Genomic DNA, 6,000 nt, shown 5'->3' with positions numbered 1-6,000 from the left:
GGCCAGGGCGGGCTGGGGGTGCGGGGCACGGGGAGGGTCCTGCGAGGGGCCGCTGCGGGCCGACAGCCCGGCACCGGCGCTGGCGCTGGGGCTGGGGCTGGGCGAGAAGGCGGGAGAGCGTGGGAGCCGCGCTGGGAGCCAGGGGCCAGGAGCCTTGGGGGGGCGGGGCGGGGCGCTCCTGCTCTGCCCACGGCCCTGGCCCGCGTCCCTCTCCGCGCCCGCCCTTCTCCTGGCGCGGAGGGGCCGCGGCCCCGGGGGGCCGGGCCGGGTGGGTTGGGGGCGGGCAGAGGCGTCGGCGCTGCCCCGGCGAGGGGCCGAGGCGGCGGGGCGGGCAGGAGCAGGAGCAGGGGCAGGGGCAGGGACAGGCGCAGGATGAGGATGGGTGCGGAGCGCGGGTCCGCTGGGCTGCTGTGCGGCTGGGCCCGGGCCCTTGGGCGCCGTCCGTCCCCGGCGCGGCAGGGCGTGATGGCGCCCGGGCTGGGGCCGTGGCTCCTGGCCTTGTCCTTGGCCGCGGGGCCGGCAGGTGAGAGGCGGGCGGGGAGGGGAGCGAGGCCGGGGCTGGGCCCGGGGCTGGGGCTGCCCGCGGGCGGCCGTGCCCGTGCCGGGGCCGCGGGGCTGCGGCTGCTGCCGCGGCGGGCGCGCTGTCGCCTGGCGCTCGCCTTCGTTAGCGGGGGAGCGGGGAGCGGGTGGCGTGGGCGGGAGAGGGAGGGGGAGAGGCAGGGGCAGGGGCAGGGGGAGGCTGTCGGGCAGCGGGTCGGGCCGCAGTGTCGGGAGCAGGCGCGGCTGAGCCCCGAGGGGGGCAGGCGGGGCATTGCCCCGGGCGCGGGGCTTTGGCGGGAGAGAGGGGGGTGGCGGCTGGGGCTGTGCCGGGGCGGGGGGCGTCGGGGCGTCGGGTGAAGGTCGTCGGGCCGTGGGCGCGCCCTGCCCGGCTGCGAGCGCTCTCCGTCCGCAGGGGTGTGGGCGCAGCTGAGGCTGGTGGAGGCCGGCGGAGGGCTGCGAGCGCCCGGGGACTCCGTGCTCCTCTCCTGCCGCGGGTCCGGCTTCACCTTCCAGAATTATGCAGTTCTGTGGTACCGTCAGGCACCCGGTGGCACACTGGAGTGGGTGTCCTACATCAGCTCCGCTGGTGGTACCAAGGAGTACGGGGCAGCAGTGGAGGGTCGAGCCATGGTGTCCCGGGACAATTCGCAGTCTGAGTCGTCTCTGTCCCTGCGTGCCCTGCACCCGCGGGACTCTGCCCGCTACTTCTGTGCCGTTCGCACGGAGACAGGAAATCCAGCTGAGCTTGAACAGAAAGGTGCTGGGGCCCAGCTCAGGTTGCATTAGATGTGGGGAAGGTGAATGTTGGCAGGGGTGAGGAGGGGGCAGGTCTCAGGGCTGTTCCCAAGGAGTCAGGTGGCACCACTGTGCACCGCAGGTGTTCCTGGCCTTCGCTGCACACTCTGGGAATGCTATTTTATTGCCAATTAAATTAGAGCAGAATTGTGAGTCACAGCAAAACGCCTCCTTAAAACACCTTGCCCCCCCTGAATCCCCGCCGCTTCCCAGGCTCAACTTCAGTCCTTCATTCCTGACTTCTCTCCCTCCTGTCCCCAAAGTGCGTGGGGGGAATGGGGTGTGGGGTCAGTCCACAACACGTCATCTCTGCTGCTCCTTCCTCCCTCCCATGGTCTGCAGTGCTTCACCAATGGCTCCAGGGTGGCTCCTTCCCAAGGGCCGTAGTCCTTCAGAGTAAACCTGCTCCAGCCTGGGCTCTCCACAGGCCCCAGTTCCAGTCAGGGCATATTCACATGCTCTGGCATGGGATCTTGCACAGGCTGCAGGGAAATCCCTGTTCCACGGGGGTCTCTTCCGCGGGCTGCAGGCCAATCTCTGCTCTGGCACCTGGAGGGTCTCCCACTCCTTCACTGACTTGGTGTTTGCAGGATCGTTTCTCACACTTTCTTTCCTCACTTCTCAGACTGCTGCACCCTCTTTGGACCACTCTTAGATACGTTGTCCCATAGGCAATGCCATCTTCACTGCTGGGCTCATCTTATGCCAGCAATGGGTCTGCTGCCGAGCTGGCTGGAAGAGCCCATCTCTGTGCCCAAAGGCTCTTGCAACCCTGTTTTCACAGAATGGTTTAGGGTTGAAGGAACCTCCCGAGGTCATCTGGTGCAACGCCCCTGCTCAAGCAGGGCCCCCTACAGCTGGTTGATCAGTACCATGCCCAGGCAGCTTTGGAATACCTCCAAGCAGAGAGACTCCACAGCCTCTCTGGACAACCTGTGCCAGTGTTGAGTCACCCTGACAGTGCAGAAGTGTTTCCTGATGTTGAGAGGGACTGTGCTGTGTTTTAGTTTGTGCCCATGGCCGATTGTGCTGTCACTTGGGAACGACTGGGAAGAGCCTGGCCCCGCCTTTATGTGCCCCTTCTCTTCAGGTAGTAGGAAGTCTGCGTTTCTCTCCCAGATCTGACGTTACAATGGGAGCAAGAGCTTGTGATCTTGTGTGTTTGCAGCTGCTGGATCTTGGGGGTGACAAGCAGAAGCCCAGGGAAGTGGTGGAGTAGGTGAAGCAATTGATCGATCTCTTGTTGCTGGTTCATCCTTGTCTCCTGGGGTCGCAGGTGCCCTTTCTGAGGTGCAGACAGAGGCCTCAGGCCCCACGGTCGGGAAGGTCTCAGAGTCTCTCACGCTTACCTGCCACATCTCTGGTGTCCCCATCAGCGACAGCAGCTACGCTTGGGACTGGATCCGGCAGGCTCCTGGCAGAGAGCTGCAGCAGATAGCGTTGCAGTATCCTTTCCCGGGACTCCAGCACATTGCTTGATCCTTGCAGACGCGAGTCACCAGCTCTGCAGACCCCTCCAGGAACCAGCTGTTGCCGGAGGTGCTCTCGCCCACAGCTGCAGACAGGGCCACCTATTTCTGCAGCACCAGAGAGCTGGAAAAGATCACCGTGCTTGAAACACCGGCAGGGCCAGGGCAGAAGTGGAAGGAGGTGGGTTAAATCCAGCCAGGTCATTGGTGGTTGGCCGCAAGAAGGCTTCTCAAGACTAGACTGGTCTGGCTTTTCCCAGAATCAGGCACAGAGGTGGAGCAGCAGCAGCAGCAGCAGCAGAGTGTCCCACCAGCACACACCAAACCATGAACATGTTGTTAACTTCCTTCCTTCCTTCTCAGTCTCTCCCACGGGCAGAAAGGGAGAGGTAAAGAGGTTTTTTTTTGAAGAAGCAGAGTGAGCACTGAAGAACTCAAATGTGAACATGGAAACCCAGAGCTGAATTGAGTTTTGAAACCTGATGTTGTTGAGGGAGTCCCAGAGCAGTGCCACAGAAGGAGTTGAGCTGCAGAGTGCCTTTTCCCCTGGACATGATGAACAGTCTCTTTGTTGTGTTGTTAGTGTTGGCTGCATGTGCATATATGCTCATGTGTGTACAATGAGATCCAGCTTGGAATGTTGTAGGGGAATCCCAACAAGAAGGATGTGGAGGGTGGCCGGGGCCACAACTCCAGGCCTCCATGGGCTTGGAGCCATAGGGAACCCGGCATGTCCTACCATGCTGGGCCAGCTGCAAGTGTCCCCGTGCACCTTAGGCCACCCCAGCCCTGCATCCCCCTGCTGCTTTTCCCATCCTCAAGCCTCCAGTTTCAGTGGGCTCCTCTACCCTCTGCAACTCCCCTTCCCACGCCTGTCCTGGATCCCCTCCCCAAGGGGGAGCACCCAGGAAAAGCGAGGGGAGGGGAAGGATTCAGACAGTCTTTGGAGGGCCAGTGTGGAGTGGGCACTGTTCCCCAAACTGGTGGTCCCGGTCAAGATGGTGACACTGTGTCAGGGCTCAGTAGGTGTCTCATCCTTTGGCTGCAAAGGCCCTAGGGGGAGCTCTGGGTTCCTGCTGAGTAGGATGAGCACAGAGAAAGGAGTGTCCCTGCGCTGCTGAGCAGCCCCAACAGCCTGGTCCCTGCTGAGTCCTGTGCACATGAGTTTTGGTAGATAAGTTGGGAGGCTTGAGCCTGCACATCTACCCCAGAGCTTGAGCACCAAGGACAAGCCAGATCTCACGTGCCCAGAGCCCTGTAGGGCCTTTTCTGCTTGGGGGTGTGGGAGGCTCTTGCCAAGGAAGAAGCAGGTGGAGAAGTGTCAACGCGAGGGAGGAAATGGAGGAGTAGGGTGGTGGGCGGGAGTGGAGGGAGCAGGGTGGGGAGCACATCTCCAGTGGAGTGTCCATTCCAAGCGGAGCGGGGCTCAGGGGAGACCCATCCAGGAGCAGCATCTCAGGAGCACCAAGGGAGAGGGGCCCACTGGGAGGACAACCTGCCACCCCCAGGGCCAGGTCCACAGTCCCAGCAGCACCCTGCTGTCCTCCCTCAGAGGAAGGTTGTAGGTGGCTCTAGAGCCACACATCACCATTTGCCCAATAGAGGCTTTCCTGTCAATTGAGAGCTCTGTTATTGCACTCTGCAGGGTGGGAGGCACCCAGGAGTGCACCAACAGGTTCAACTTCTGCTCCTCCAGCCCCCGCCTCTCACTCTCACTGTTGTCATAGACTGAGGGAGTGCCTAGGAGGGACGAGGACTGCCTGCAGTGACAGAGGCCCAGCCAGGGGAGATGTGGGCAGAGCTGTTCTGCAGGCAGAGTGAAGGTGGCGAGAGGCGAGCCAGAGCGCACCTGGGCATGTGGACTGCCCTGTGCGTGGGGTTATTGCCCATCGCAGGTAAGTGCAAGGAAGGGGTGATGCTCAGGAAGCGTGCATGGCCCTGTGCTCTGCACAGCTCTGTGGAGCTGTGCTGGCTGCTTGCAGCCTGAGCTGCCTCTGGCTCGTCGTCCTCACCCATCCCTGCAGAGCACAGTGGGAACAGCCCTCCTCCTCTTCTAGCTGTGAGTTAGACAGCTCTGTCCAGCCTGCCTCGTCTGTGGTGTGGGGACAGGCAGGGCACCTACCTGCTACTCCCACCTCCTGGGTCCTAATGCTTTGCCATTGAAGTGGCACTCTGCTCCTGGGGCACTGCAAGCCATCTTGCAAAGACCAGGTTGAGGATGGCAGCATAGGGCCCAAGCCCCACTTGCCTGTGAGTGGTCCTGTGCTCATTCAGAGCAGTTTCAGGGACAGGAGAGTCAAAGGGATTTGTCCGCCATGGTGCAAAACCTTCCTGCTTTGAATGGGAAAATCAGAAAAAGTTCCTTGTCTGACAGGGAAAAGGAGGGAGGGGAATGTGGTGTCTCCCTCCTTGTGAGCCCTGATTCCTGGTACCATCTCTATTTTTCTGCCCATCTTTGTCAGCTGGATTCAAAGAGAAGGATTTAGTCCTCCCAGTAGTCCGATGCCACAACAATGCCTCCACCTGCGTTGTCTTGAGCATTGCTGATTCTTGGAGTGATCACAGCTTGGTCTTGCTCTCTGCAGCAGTCACTGGCCAGGTGGCCTTGGAGCAACATGTCAGGGAACTGGCCGTGCGAGAGGGAGATGAAGTCACCTTCCAGTGCAGCATGCATGCAGCCAGCATGAGCAGCTACTGTATGTTCTGGTACCGGCAGGGGCCACGTGGCTCTCTGGACTGGATTTACGGGGAGGGTGATTCCTATGGAGAAGGTTTCCAGGATCGCTTTAAGGGATCAGCAGAGAGCTCCCAGAACAGATTCATGCTGCAGATGCAGGCAGCAAAGCAAGGGGATGAAGCAGTGTATTACTGTGGTGCTAGGCTCACCCTGGAGCAGCTCAGCAGCAGAGTGGGCCAAAACCCGACTGACAGAGAATACAGATCTCTCAGCTTTTCTTTCTAGCAGCTGCTAATGAGAGGTTGGTGTCACGAAGTGGGAAGTGCAGGAAAGACCTTTGCATGCTTGCAGTAGAAGGTGGTGAAGGGAAGTGTGGTTGAAGGGCTGAGACCATTTCTGATGCAGGAGGATCTACTGTGGGAACTTCAGAGGCTGTGTGGTGAAGTGCAGGTTAGTGCACGTTGCCTGGGCTCCTGTCCAGCATGGCCCAGTTTTTGCTCCCTGGCTTGGCTGTAGAGC

At 60.9% G+C, this 6,000-nt stretch overlaps 1 pseudogene; it reads left to right on the top strand.

The window, feature by feature from the left end:
* Nucleotides 1-384: 384 nt before the first annotated feature.
* Nucleotides 385-2,814, top strand: LOC148052637 (Ig heavy chain V region C3 pseudogene; annotated as a pseudogene).
* Nucleotides 2,815-6,000: the final 3,186 nt, after the last annotated feature.

Source organism: Nipponia nippon, unplaced genomic scaffold, assembly GCF_047370975.1.
Source record: "Nipponia nippon isolate SJK-2023a ecotype South Korea unplaced genomic scaffold, ASM4737097v1 scaffold_45, whole genome shotgun sequence".
Taxonomy (NCBI): domain Eukaryota; kingdom Metazoa; phylum Chordata; class Aves; order Pelecaniformes; family Threskiornithidae; genus Nipponia; species Nipponia nippon.
This window is presented reverse-complemented; position numbering and strand designations above follow the sequence as displayed.